Genomic DNA, 13,506 nt, shown 5'->3' with positions numbered 1-13,506 from the left:
GACCAAGACTGCGAGACGGACTGGGACGGTTGGAGACAGAGAGGGATTGATCAACAGAGATGGATAGGTAGGAAGGAAATAAGAGTAGCAGAGTATGAAAGACAGACGAACAGAGGGAGAGAGAAAGACAGAGAGAGAGAGAGAGAGAGAGATGGGGGGGAGGGGGGGAGGGGGGGGGGACAAGAGAGAGAGAGAGAGAGAGGGCCCGAGAGACCGAGAGAGGGCCAGGCAGACCGAGAGAGAGAGAGAGACAAACAGTAAAGTAAATACACTGACAACATATTGCACTTCATAATGTACAAATGTCCACCAGAGACCACGAGAATGACAGAGTATCCCTATTGTGATTTGTTTTTCCTCGCTCAGCCCCTCCTATCCCACTCCGTCTCTGTGACTCTCTCTCTCTCTCTCTCTCTCTCTCTCTCTCTCTCTCTCTCTCTCTCTCTCTCTCTCTCTCTCTCTCTCTCTCTCTCTCTCTCTCTCTCTCTCTCTCTCTCTCTCTCTCACACATGTGTCCTTATGTGACTATTTACTGTAGGATTCTGACATTCTGAGGACCATTTTGGGGGCACTAGAGGCTTACAATTAGGACAACTTCCAGGGTGTGAATAGTGTTAGGCTCTTAGAGGTTAGGTTGAGTGGTTGGGCTTAGGGTCAAAAAATAAAAAACAAACAAAAAAATGCATTAATATAATCTGTCCTCACGACAATAGTAATACAAATGAGTGTGCGCGTGCACGTGTGTGTGTGTGTGTGTGCGTGCGTGCGTGGAGAATTGGAGATTCACCATCTGACTTACAGCTGACTCCACTGACTCCCACATGTATCTGTCGCGTGACTGGCTAGAGCTGGTGTGTGTGTGTGTGTGTGTGTGTGTGTGTGTGTGTGTGTGTGTGTGTGTGTGTGTGTGTGTGTGTGTGTGTGTGTGTGTGTGTGTGTGTGTGTGTGTGTGTGTGTGTGTGTGTGTGTGTGTGTGTGTCAACTTAGAACACGCAATATATCAAGTAAGTGTAACTATAGACACATTCAGAGACGGGTCCCCTGGTCGCAGCGAACGTATTTCCTGTAGGCGGAGACGACATGCTGTATCTGTGGTGTAAACAGGCAGGTCTTCTACTACATTGAATGGTAGAGAGACTGATGTTAGTCTGCTCAAACGTTACTCCTGCTTTTTACTAACACTAACTGCTTTTTACTAACACTAACTTTACAAACTGCTCCAACAGTAGTGGTAAAATTCGGAGAGAAACGGAATGTCAAAAAATACACGCGGTGGCTGAGACACCAGAGCCATAGAGTAATGGTTGAGACGAAGCAGTGAAAGGTCCTGAAAGATACTTAACGTCAGTCTTACCCAATACCCAATCTTTCTGTTGTATGAACACAAGGCTGCTGTACTTTATACCTCATACTTTAAGGTGCAGTAAGTGATATGTCTTGGTTATAATACGTGTTAAATAGCTGTTGTGTGTTCAGATATATAATCATTGTTATACAGCAGGGATCTGCAACCCGTTACTGAACACTCTTTAATATAGTGATCAGTAACAGGGGTCTGTCTGTCTCGCCAGCTCTTCAGTGAAAACACACACAATGCATTTTCCGCTCCTGATACCAATCTTATCCAATCAGGAGAGAGAACTCATAGGATACAGGTCCAGGATAAACAAGTGAAATTGGAAGTTAGGAAGTGATAAAACTGGAACGGAAAAGTTTAAGCTGATAAGGGTACGCTTCACCAACTGAAAACCCACAAGTCAGGCGAACTTGGGGAGACAGGGCCTTCGCAGTGGCCCGCCCCCGGCCTCACTGTGGAACTCACTTCCAACTCACATCAGAGCTGCCCCACCTTCGAAATGTTCAAAAGCACACTCAAAACCCACCTTTTCAGAATTGCTTTCCCTACATAAATCCCCACTTTTACCTTTTTAACTAGTTCATTTTTCTAATAAAATTGTTTTTATTATTTTGTTCTGTAAAGCGACTTGTGTTGGTCGGGCACCATATATGGTGCCCAGGTCTCATGATGACATCATGTGACATCATCAGGGATGGAGATGTGGAGACCCTGATGTCATAGTAAATGCGACCCGCTGTCGCAGTAAGCCAAAGATTAAGCCCATGTATTTCTGATTCCTGATCTCATCAATATTGGCCAGCAACTCTGACCTCCAACCCTTAGCTCTCCATATATGGATATTATGTCAGACATTCCATATGTTGATCCTTCCCCATCCATCCTTCCTCTTTGATGTCTCCCTGACTGATACCTGTCCATTCAAACTCTAGACGGGCGGGCCTGTCCCAAAGTTATTAGTGCAGCTGCGCCCGGCAGTCGGCGAAAATTAGAGTTCTCAACAGGCCCATACATGAAGGCCCGGCCCTACCTGGGCCCTCATCAAACCCTGTACACGCTGCCACCACTTAGTTTTCCATATACAGTATGGAGCTGACCTGTTCTGACATTCCATACAGTATGTTGAATACCCTCAAGACATGCTCCTTATATGGCCAGTACAGAATTAATTCCATGTTGATCTGACCCCCCATGCCAAAGCACCAGGGCTCACCCTGCAGTTTTCCGTCAACGAGGGGGATGCGTGCACGCGTTTCTCGCCCTCAGGCGAGAATATTAATATTATTGTTACACACACACACACACACACACACACACACACACACACACACACACACGCAGGGCGCAGCAGTACGTACAGTACAGTAAAGTATGGTACAGTATGGCACAGTATTGTGCAGTACAGTATTATACAGTACAGCACAGTACAGTACAGTATGGTGCAGACGGTACAGTACAGTATGTTACAGTACGTTACACTATGCTACACTATGGTACAGTATGGTACAGTACAGTACAGTACAGTACAGTACAGTACAGTACAGTACAGTACGGACCAGTACAGTACGGAACGGTACAGTACGGAGCGGTACAGTACAGTGCGGTACGGTACAGTACAGTACAGTACAGTACAGTACAGTACAGTACAGTACAGTACAGTACAGTACAGTACAGTACAGTACGGTACGGTACGGTACGGTACGGTACGGTGCGGTGTGGTACGGTACAGTACAGTACAGTACAGTACAGTACAGTACAGTACGGCACATTACATTACACTACACTACAATATGGTACAGTACAGTACAGTATACTATGGTACAGTACAGTTTGGTACATTACAGCAGGGGTTCTCAACGTTTTTGGCTGGGGAACCCCGGAAATGCTTTGGCCGTGTCCATAACTTTTTTTGTCCATAACTCGCAATGTTCCCGGCAGAGCAGACCTTTCATTCTGTGGACCTTGATGACCAAGTGAATAGAAAAAATCACACCCGTGTGAAGTGAGGGGCGCTAATATATTAAAGTCTAACTCATGTTGATTAGATGATGTAATGGTGATGTAAAACAAACTGTGTCAAAACAAACATTAAATTCTCATTATTGTTAATGGCATTTAATGTTTGTGTTAGGGACAAGATGACGTAATTTTTCCCTTCATTGTCAATGGCGTTTTTAAAACAAACATTGAACTAAAAACGAACATTAAACCATATAGGAGGGGCTAGTGCCCCTCAAAAACACAAATAAAAAGACATCACAGGTGAATCTCTATTCCTTGAGCTCCCCGGCTACCATGCAGCAGTCGGCCGTCACCCAGGCGGATGCGTGCACGCTTCTCGCCCTCAGGCGTCTTACTGGTATTTTACTTAAGTGCTATTTTCAAAATATCTGTATACATTTGAAAACTTGAAATGGGACATTCCGCATAATGAGTACTTTTACATTTGGCACTTTAAGTACATTTTTATGCCAATACTTTTGTACTTTTACTCATATACATTTTGAATTCCGGACTTTTAGTAGTTACATTGCAGTATTGATACTTTTACTAAAAACTTTGGCCACTGTTTCCACCGTTGAATATAGGTTAATTTAACTATTTAACTGTGTGCGTGTGCGCGCCTGCATGTGTGTTACTTGTCTGTCCGGAGTCTGTATCTCTGTCTCTCTCTCTTCCTCTGTCCATAGGTGTCTCTCTCTCTTCCTCTGTCCATATAGTGTGTATCTCTGTCTCTCTCTCTTCCTCTGTCCATAGGTGTCTCTCTCTCTTCCTCTGTCCATATAGTGTGTATTTGTGCGAGTGTATGAAATTACAGCCGTGTGTTTTACCGCCGAAAAGAGTGGATTAGGGAAAACCCACTTGGTCAGAGGAATGTTCTCATCCTAAAAGGAATGGCCTGTTTTTCACTCTCTTTCCGCTTTTGTGGTGAGACGTACCCAGGACACGTACAACAGACTCTGAGACGTACCCAGGACACGTACGACAGACTCTGAGACGTACCCAGGACACGTACAACAGACTGGTGAGACGTACCCAGGACACGTACAACAGACTCTGAGACGTACCCAGGACAAGTACAACAGACTGGTGAGATGTACCCAGGACACGTACAACAGACTCTGATGAGGGAAATGTGTGTATCCCTGTGCACGCACGCACGTGCATACCATCGCTGTCTGGCAGAAAACCCGTATCTCCAGGTTTCAGCTTTTCGCTCCAAAATAATGCCCTACTTTGTCACGCGACAGTGACGCAGAAAAGTATAGTGAAAATAGCCGACCTACAGTACAAGACCTACAGTACAAGACCTACAGTACAGACCTACAGTACAGACCTACAGTACAAGACCTACAGTACAGACCTACAGTACAGACCTACAGTACAGACCTACAGTACAAGACCTACAGTACAGACCTACAGTACAAGACCTACAGTACAGACCTACAGTACAGACCTACAGTACAGACCTACAGTACAAGACCTACAGTACAAGACCTACAGTACAGACCTACAGTACAAGACCTACAGTACAAGACCTACAGTACAAGACCTACAGTACAGACCTACAGTACAGACCTACAGTACAATACCTACAGTACAGACCTACAGTACAGACCTACAGTACAGACCTACAGTACAGACCTACAGTACAAGACCTACAGTACAAGACCTACAGTACAGACCTACAGTACAGACCTACAGTACACGCCCACAACAACAAACTGAAAGTGGTTAAGTCTGTCTGTAGGTCTATTTAAATAGTTAACCAATGAAAAGCATTAACAAGAGCTTGCGGATAAATATATGCTAATGATTGGATGCATTCTCATTTCCGGGTTTGGACATAAAAGTCCCCCCCCCCCCCCCCCCAACAGCAACAATATACACGTGTGCATGTATGTAGCCTACAGTACATGCCCTGTAGGCCTAACTGAATTTGGGTTTGGGTTTGCGTAGCGGTATGTGGATGCATGTGCGACTGTGCGTGTGTGCCTGTGTGGCAGAGTTAAAATGGTTATACCAAATAAAAACACACATACTGTGTGTGTGTGTGTTTGTGTGTGTGTGTGTGTGTGTGTGTGTGTGTGTGTGTGTGTGTGTGTGTGTGTGTGTGTGTGTGTGTGTGCTCATGCAGGGTTCCTGGGAAGGTAAAGGAATAGGTGGGCGTTTGCTTTTCCTGGGCAGTGCAGTGTTGTCGTTCTGGCGGAGTTCGCTATTCCCTGAGAATGAGTGGCATTCTCCTTCATTTCCTGTGAGCACAGTGCAAATCTGAGACTGATAGAAACACATCTGCTCTCTCTCTCTCTCTCGCACACGCACGCGCACGCGCACACGCACACACGCACACGCACACACACACACACACACACACACACACACACACACACACACACACACCATCAGGAAACTATGGCACACACGTACACGCAAGTGAGCACAGATGCATGGCAGTAAACAGTGATATACAGTAGTAACAGTATATATCCAATGGCAGTTTGACTACACAGAGCAGTCAAACTGTATGTGTGTTGTTTTTATTTAACCACTTAAACTCTGCAGACTGTGTTTATCGTGCTCTACCGGAGGGCTATACTGTACTTCCCTGCAGTGTTGATTTCGTCGACTAAAACTAAGACGAAAAATGTTCGTCGACTATACCTTTTTTCACAGAGGAAAACTAAATGGAAACTAAATCAAAACTAAGCTATGATGACTAAACTAAGACTAAATATATTGACAATTTCGTCAGCAAATAAAAACTAGGCTAAAATGTTAGGAAGGGACTAGTGGACAAGAGATCCAGTATAAGTCATTTTACAATTACTTTCATGCTGAAAATAGCCGATCTACAAGCTCTGCGCTGCGACGTGTTGTGAGCTTGTAGATCAGCTATTTTCAGCAAGTGTGAAAACAGTCATTACGACGGCATCAAGGCCCACCAAAATACATTTCAGTCGACTAAATCAACTGTAGATTTAGTCAACTAAAATCTTATGATATTTAGTCGACTAAAACTAGACTAACACTAAGACATTCCAGGTGACTAAAATGTGACTAAAACTAAATGAAATCTATTCAAGAGACTATGACTAAAACTAAAATCAAAATTTGCTGCCAAAAACAACACTGCTTCGCTGTTTTATTGCTCTACAACGCAATGCGGTAAATTCGGAGTATGTTGCCAATGCGATCTACTCAGATTTGTCGCATTGCGTTGTGAACTTGTGAACTTGTATACCGGCTATTTTCACCTGTTCACGTATAGGCTGTATTCAAACGGCGGCGATGTTGGCATTTTGCATTGAAAAGGCAGGGTGGCAACGGGGTGGCATTTCATTAACTTAATGGCAAGATGGCCGCCATGTGAATATGGTGAATAATATCATCCAATTGTTGACATGCCCACAGAATACAGGCTGCTAGGTGTACATGGTTAACAGACTAGACCCTAGAGAAAAATGGAGCCGTGATTTCTGAGTGGCGCTAGCCCCTCCTACACAGGTTTAATGTTTGTCTTTAGTTCAATGTTTGTTTTGTAAACGCATTGACAATGAAGGGAAAATTCACGTCATAATGTGTCATTTATGTCATATTGTCTCTTTATTGTTAATGGCGTTTAATGATTGTGTTTGCACCGTTTGTTTTACATCACCATTACATCACCTAATCAACATGAGTTGTGAGCTTGTAGATCTGCTATTTTCGCTATTTTTGTGCAAAAGTGCCCTCTTACGGGATTTCAGCCCCTGCCTCTCTAACACTCTCTGCACGTCCCTGGGCCTTTCCTTGTAACAGAGTATTTTCATATTGTGGCATTGATACTTTTACTACATCAGAGTACTTAGTCCACCATGCTGAGCTGATGGGGTTCCTTGCTGTAGCGCAGTGAGTGCCAGGACTGTGAATGTCTGCTCTGCCCAGCATCGCAGAGTCAGAGGTGACATGTATGCTTAAGCCAAACCGCTTTGCGAGCTGTGATGATCAGAGAGGTGAGCCGAGAAACCAAAGCAAAGTGAGTGTTGAAGCACACATGAGGGGCTTCGAATGCCACAGAGATGTTTATTTACTGTGTAGTAAGCCGGAGGTTTTTTCATGCATTGGTTTACCATAATTATTTACTCAAGGATATGCAAACAGACAAAGCAAAACAGCATCTCACCCACAACGAAAAACATTGAGGTTATGTGCCAGTGTGCGTGCATGTGTGCGTGCGTGCGTGCGTGCGTGCGTGCGTGCGTGCGTGCGTGCGTGCGTGCGTGCGTGCGTGCGTGCGTGCGTGCGTGCGTGCGTGCGTGCGTGCGTGCGTCCACATGGGATTAGCTTTGACTGTGAGCAAATATTCATTATTACAGTATGTTTGAGTGAATTGGTCCTGACAGCATGAATGCTTGATGTTCTGCCCTCTTGTGGAGACAGTGTGCACATCCTACTACATGTCAACCAGAGATCACAAATGACCCTCTCCGTGGTTCCCAACCTTTTCTGGAACAGGGCCCACTTGGAAAAGTGTTCGTGGCCCTCCAATCTGAACAAGTGGTTAAGAGGTCAGATGGGTGGGCAACGACATTCTCAGAGCATGCATATTTTAGTGATCAATCAATCGACGGTGTTCCGGCTGGGATCAATGGAACTAACTTGTATACTTTAAATCCCTATTCATCAGTATCATCACAATGAATGATGTTATATTATGATTGATGTTATATTATCATAAAACATATCTTACGTGTTTAGCCAATTATTTGGGGGGCGCACTTGCAATATCCAGATGGGCCACCGGAGGACGCTGGCTGCGCTACCTGGCACTCTCTCCCCAGCGGACAACAGAAGCGTGTTCCCGCTCTTGTTCCAGTGGCTGTGCCTGCATTAAGGGTCAGGGCCCTCTCTTATTCTAACCAGTGGTCTGAACTCGTGTAAGGCTCGACCCGGCTGCTGGCGTGTCCAACGTTTCCCACATGCTCCCAAACCTCCACTGATCGTTAGCACGCCTCCTCCCGGCCTCTCTCTCTCTCTCTCTCTCTCTCTCTCTCTCTCTCTCTCTCTCTCTCCCCACAGACAAGACAAAGTGCCACCCAGGGAAATGGATGCACGGCAGGCACGGCCATCAGCGCCTGCAACAAAAGGGAGACATCCACCATGCATACGATGCCTTAAATCTAGATGCTGACAGCCGCCCATGGGGAGCCCTTCTTTTAACTTGACTTTGTATCTTTCTCAGGTCACTTCCCAGTGATTGAAAAGCAGCCAGAGTCATGTGGGGTCTGTTTAGGCCGGGGTGGGGAGCACACTTGTTAAGCAGCCAGAGTCATGTGGGGTCTGTTTAGGCCGGGGTGGGGAGCACACTTGTTAAGCAGCCAGAGTCATGTCGGGTCTGTTTAGGCCGGGGTGGGGAGCACACGGGGTGGGGAGCACACTTGTTCGGGTTCCTGTTAATAACATGGGAAAGTCTCTACAAAGAAAAGACAAAAAAATAAAATGCAATAGAAGAGCAATTGTTGTTTTCAAAGTCACCCCCGAACAGTCGCGACTTCAACACGTTCCGGCCTATAAAGCAACTTCAGTGGCGCTCTAGTGGCACGCAGAGCCACACTAGCAGGCGGTTTGGCCAGAGGGCGGAGGGCGCGAGTGTGCTCCCATGTTTGAGATGTGCATGTGCGTGTGTGTACGTGCGTGGTTGCAGAGAGTGTTAAACACATTTTAGCTATGTGTTTTGCACAGGGCATACAGTGTGCACGTGTGTGCTGTTCATTTAGCGTGACTGTTGTATGGGCACATTCGGTCACGCTCCGGGTTTTATATCAGCGGGCCGATTAGGCAAGCCGTGGATGGATTGGTTCGAGCCTGTCAGTCGCAGTTAAGTAATGAAGAGCACATGCACACTTGCATACACACATACAGGTAAGTGTGCGCGCGCGCGCACACACACACACACACACACACACACACACACACACACACACACACACACACACACACACACACACACACACACACACACACACACACACACACACACACACACACACACACACACACACACACACACACACACACACACACACCTGCTTAAATTCTCAGCATGCACTATATACCACACATCTGAAAGTTCAGAGAGAATACCAAACGTTGGCACAGGGTTGCCAGGATAAGTTAGCCGAGCGGCGTGTGCCAGGCCCGGGCCCGTGCCTGGGCAGAGAAATATGACCTCCGCGCTGCCAGGAAAGGAAAGGGGTGAACAACGTCTGGAAGGAAAACATAAATCTGCTGACCTGTGGGTGCTTCAGCAGACATAGCTGCCAAGACAACCGATTTGAGAAGTTGAATGGAAACTACACTGCCTGACTGACTCATATTTTGGTTGATTTAAATGTATGTATGTATGTATGTATGAATGTATGGTAAATAACTCTCCCCATTAACAGGGTTCAAAGTAAATCATTCCATCAGCATGTCTTTAGTTTAAGGTGCAGCTTAAATATACAAATTAGTATTTTTATTGTATGTATATTGTATGTAAATTGATGGACTGATTGATCCACTCTGAATCCAGAAATTAATCTGTTCTGATCGATTTTGTATTGTATTCTTTAGCTATACTATAGGTATCTGTAATAATGACAAAATCCATGAAGAATGGGCGTGTAATTATTTTCAGCCGTAAGTAACTATCGGGAAGCATCAGCTGTTTTTGCCTTGTTTTTTGGAATCTGCCTCAGTTAAAAAAAAAAAAAAAAAAAAACATTTGTCAGACTTTGATGGAAACCAGTCTCTACAAGAAGCCCTGCATGTGTGCTGTGTCCGTAGATACATATTTCCATTGACCCCACGAACCCCAGCATGCATCCATATTCTGGCCATGTAATCATTCAAATGAACAAATAGCAAAGACAGGTGAACGTTCTGTGAAAACATCACATCTACAAGCTCACAGCACGTCGCATTGCGATGCGTTGACAGCTTATCGTCAGTGAAGAGATTTTGTGTAGAGGGAGAAAAATGACTGGACCGAGGACAGACCCCAGGGGGGACTCCGGGCAGCAAAGTACAGTGGAGTTTAATAAGTGGCTATGAAGATGGCAGCACACTGCTTACAACCAGTTTACTTCTGAGGGCATGTATGGTGCCCTCTTGCACCCAAGTGTGAGTTCACACAAGTGCACAGTAGAGTCATACACCCACTCCCCAAGGACCTAGGAATCATACACCCACTCCCCAAGGACCTAGGAGTCATACACCCACTCCCCAAGGACCTAGGAGTCATACACCCACTCCCCAAGGACCTAGGAGTCATACACCCACTCCCCAAGGACCTAGGAGTCATACACCCACTCCCCGAGGACCTACTATAGGAGATTGCGTAACACACTTCAATATCAACTGTACAAGATATGTATTAGTTACATACCATAGTGCGTTTGTACGTGCATGCGTGTCATGTGCACACACAAACGCCATCTCTTTCTCTCTCTCTCATGCGCACACACACACGCGCGCTCACGCGCGCACACGCACACACACACACACACACACACACACACACACACACACACACACACACACACACACACACACACACACACACACACACACACACACACACACACACACACACACACACACACACACACACACACACACACTTCCAGTCAGCCTCCTGTGCCGTAGGCCAGTGAAAGAGCAGGATGCTGCCAAGCATTTTTGGAGTCCAGAGCTCCACAGTCTGCCGTCTTTTCCAGACTCTCTCTTTCACTCCCCTCTCTGTTTCTCTGTCTCTCCCTCTCTCCGTCCTCTCTCCCTAGCTTTCTCCTTTCCCCTTGCTGCTGATGCACTGAAGCACGTGATGGGGGCAGAAAAACAATATTTATCACTTTAACAAAAGCACTCACAAGTGTCTGTGGTTGTTTTCCTTGTCATGTTTTCCCTTTCCGACACAGTGAACTCCTGAAAGTGTTATAAAATTGACCTCTGAGGACCTTCATTTTTGCTTTCATGAAGTTAAATTAACAATGAGGATTTTACTGTGCACTAACTTGACCCCCCCCCCCTCCCCCCCCTTCTCTCTCTCTCGTTTGTCACGTTGCATACCTGAAGATCCAGGGTCATGAATATTCCTTCGCTCTCTGTTTGCGATGGAGGGATGTCGTTACAAAGGAATGCAGGCTTGCATGCCAGAGCAGTGCAGTGGATAGACAGATTGAAGCAATGGGGGGGTGGAGGTGGTGGGGGGGGTTAGGAGAGGAGAGGCTGAGGAGAGGAATAGACACACTGGGGACAGGAGAGGAGGCGAGTGTGGCCATGTGGCCATCGCCACTATAGTCCTTCCCGTCACTGCATTCCACCACTGAAGGCAGAACATGAAATATTACAAAACAGTCCCAAGTAAACAAAGGAGGATTGATCAAACGAGACAAAACACGTCGCAGCGCACACTTCAGAGAGAGAGAGAGAGAGAGAGAGAGAGAGAGAGAGAGAGAGAGAGAGAGAACATGAGAGGATGAGAGCGTGTCATCAGACTCTCATCATTTGTTTCAGAGACAAACCCATACCAGTAACACACCCCAATGCACAACCACAACACGCCCCCTTCTGACCCCTCAATAAACTATATTTCTATATTTTGTACGCACACACACACGCACACTCTCTCTCTCTCTCACACACACTCTCTTGCTCTCTCTCTCTCTCACACACACACACACACACACACACACACACACACACACACACACACACACACACACACACACACACACACACACACACACACACACACACACACACACAGGTTATATAGAATATACAGAGGATATTGAAAACTGTGCAGTGTGCAGACAGAGAGCAGGAAGAGGAAACCTTCTCTTGACTTTATTTTCAATTTATTTTAATCAATACCATATCTTGGCAATGCAGAGAGAGAGAGAGAGAGAGAGAGAGGAGAGGAGAGGAGAGGAGAGAGAGAGAGATAGAGATTGAGAGAGGGGAGACAATCTTTACTATCATTCCAGACACACTGTCTTGCATTCTTGCACATACACAGTCTCACACAGATGAATATATTAATAAACCTTTCCCGGCTACAATTGACAGACAAATGGATGAGGGAACTGCATTGGCTCCTTCTTAATCCAACCATCGGCCTGTAGGCTACACTGTGCTAGCCCAATTTAGCACAGAGGAGGAGAATTATGCAGGTCCCATGACTGAGATATTGCACTGTCCCCCCCCCCCCCCCCTTCCTTTCCTTTCCTGTTCTCTCATACTGTTGCCTTTGGCCGCAGCGTGCAGCTCTCCCTGCCGCACACATGTTATGGAAGTAAGAAAAGCAAGGTAGGACAGGGACACGGGGATGCTGACAGGCAGCGAGGGATGGACGGATGGGTCAGGGGGCTTACCTTTCCCTCCTCGGTGCAGGGCTTGGAATGGAAGTGGTGCGGCAGTATGAGGTGTGAGCGTCAGGTGGATCTCTCGTCTATAGCCTCCCTTCCTTCCTTCCTTGCTTCCTTCCTTCAGCCACACATGTCTCCCAAGACACAATGCTGATGATTGCCTCAAAAGATTCACTGAACAGCGCAGCCAAAAAGAAAGAAAGTTACGTCAAAGTGTGGCGGGATGGGGTTGTAGAGTGCTCTCTTTGCAAAAGCCTCCGAACCTTGAGCCAGTCCGACGTTGCTCCCACGTGCAGGAGGATAACAAAACAAAAACCAAAACCAAACAAGCAACTTGCAAAAAAATAAGAAAAAAAGCTGCTGCACCGGAATATTTTCTACCACTGCTGGAGTGAATTGTTCTCCCTTTCCCTTCTTTTCTACTTTTTTTCCTTTGCTTATTTTGCCTCTGGAAAAAATTTAGTCCATGTGCTTTTTAGCACGGTGAGATGGTTGGAAGAGAGGAGGGAGAAGAAAAAATAAAGAAATTGAGAGGCAGAGAGAGAGAGAGAGGGGAGAGAGAGAGAGAGAGAGAGAGTGAGAGAGTGAGGAAGGAAGGGCAAAAAAAAAAGAAATCCTCTCTGTGCCGTCCTCGGTCTGTCCAGAAGAATGTGTTAGACGCACCTTCCCAATCTCCGCTCTCTCGCACTCCAGGGTGGAAAGTAAGAAGAGGGAAAGAGCAAGGCAGAGAGGGACAAGGGGGATAGAGACACAGGGAGA

The 13,506-nt window shown here is 46.1% G+C and overlaps 1 protein-coding gene across 1 annotated transcript in view; it reads right to left on the bottom strand.

Moving 5' to 3' along the window:
* col8a2 (collagen, type VIII, alpha 2) overlaps positions 1–12,860 on the bottom strand; it is an 80,381-nt gene extending 67,521 nt beyond the window's left edge. Inside the window, exon 1 of the mRNA XM_079522265.1 lies at positions 12,754–12,860. The gene's annotated coding sequence lies outside the window, so the exon portion shown is untranslated. The remainder of the gene's footprint in view (positions 1–12,753) is intronic.
* Between the last annotated feature and the right edge of the window lie 646 nt (positions 12,861–13,506).

The sequence above is a fragment of the Electrona antarctica genome (genome assembly GCF_951216825.1).
Source record: "Electrona antarctica genome assembly, chromosome: 15".
NCBI lineage: Eukaryota > Metazoa > Chordata > Actinopteri > Myctophiformes > Myctophidae > Electrona > Electrona antarctica.
This window is presented reverse-complemented; position numbering and strand designations above follow the sequence as displayed.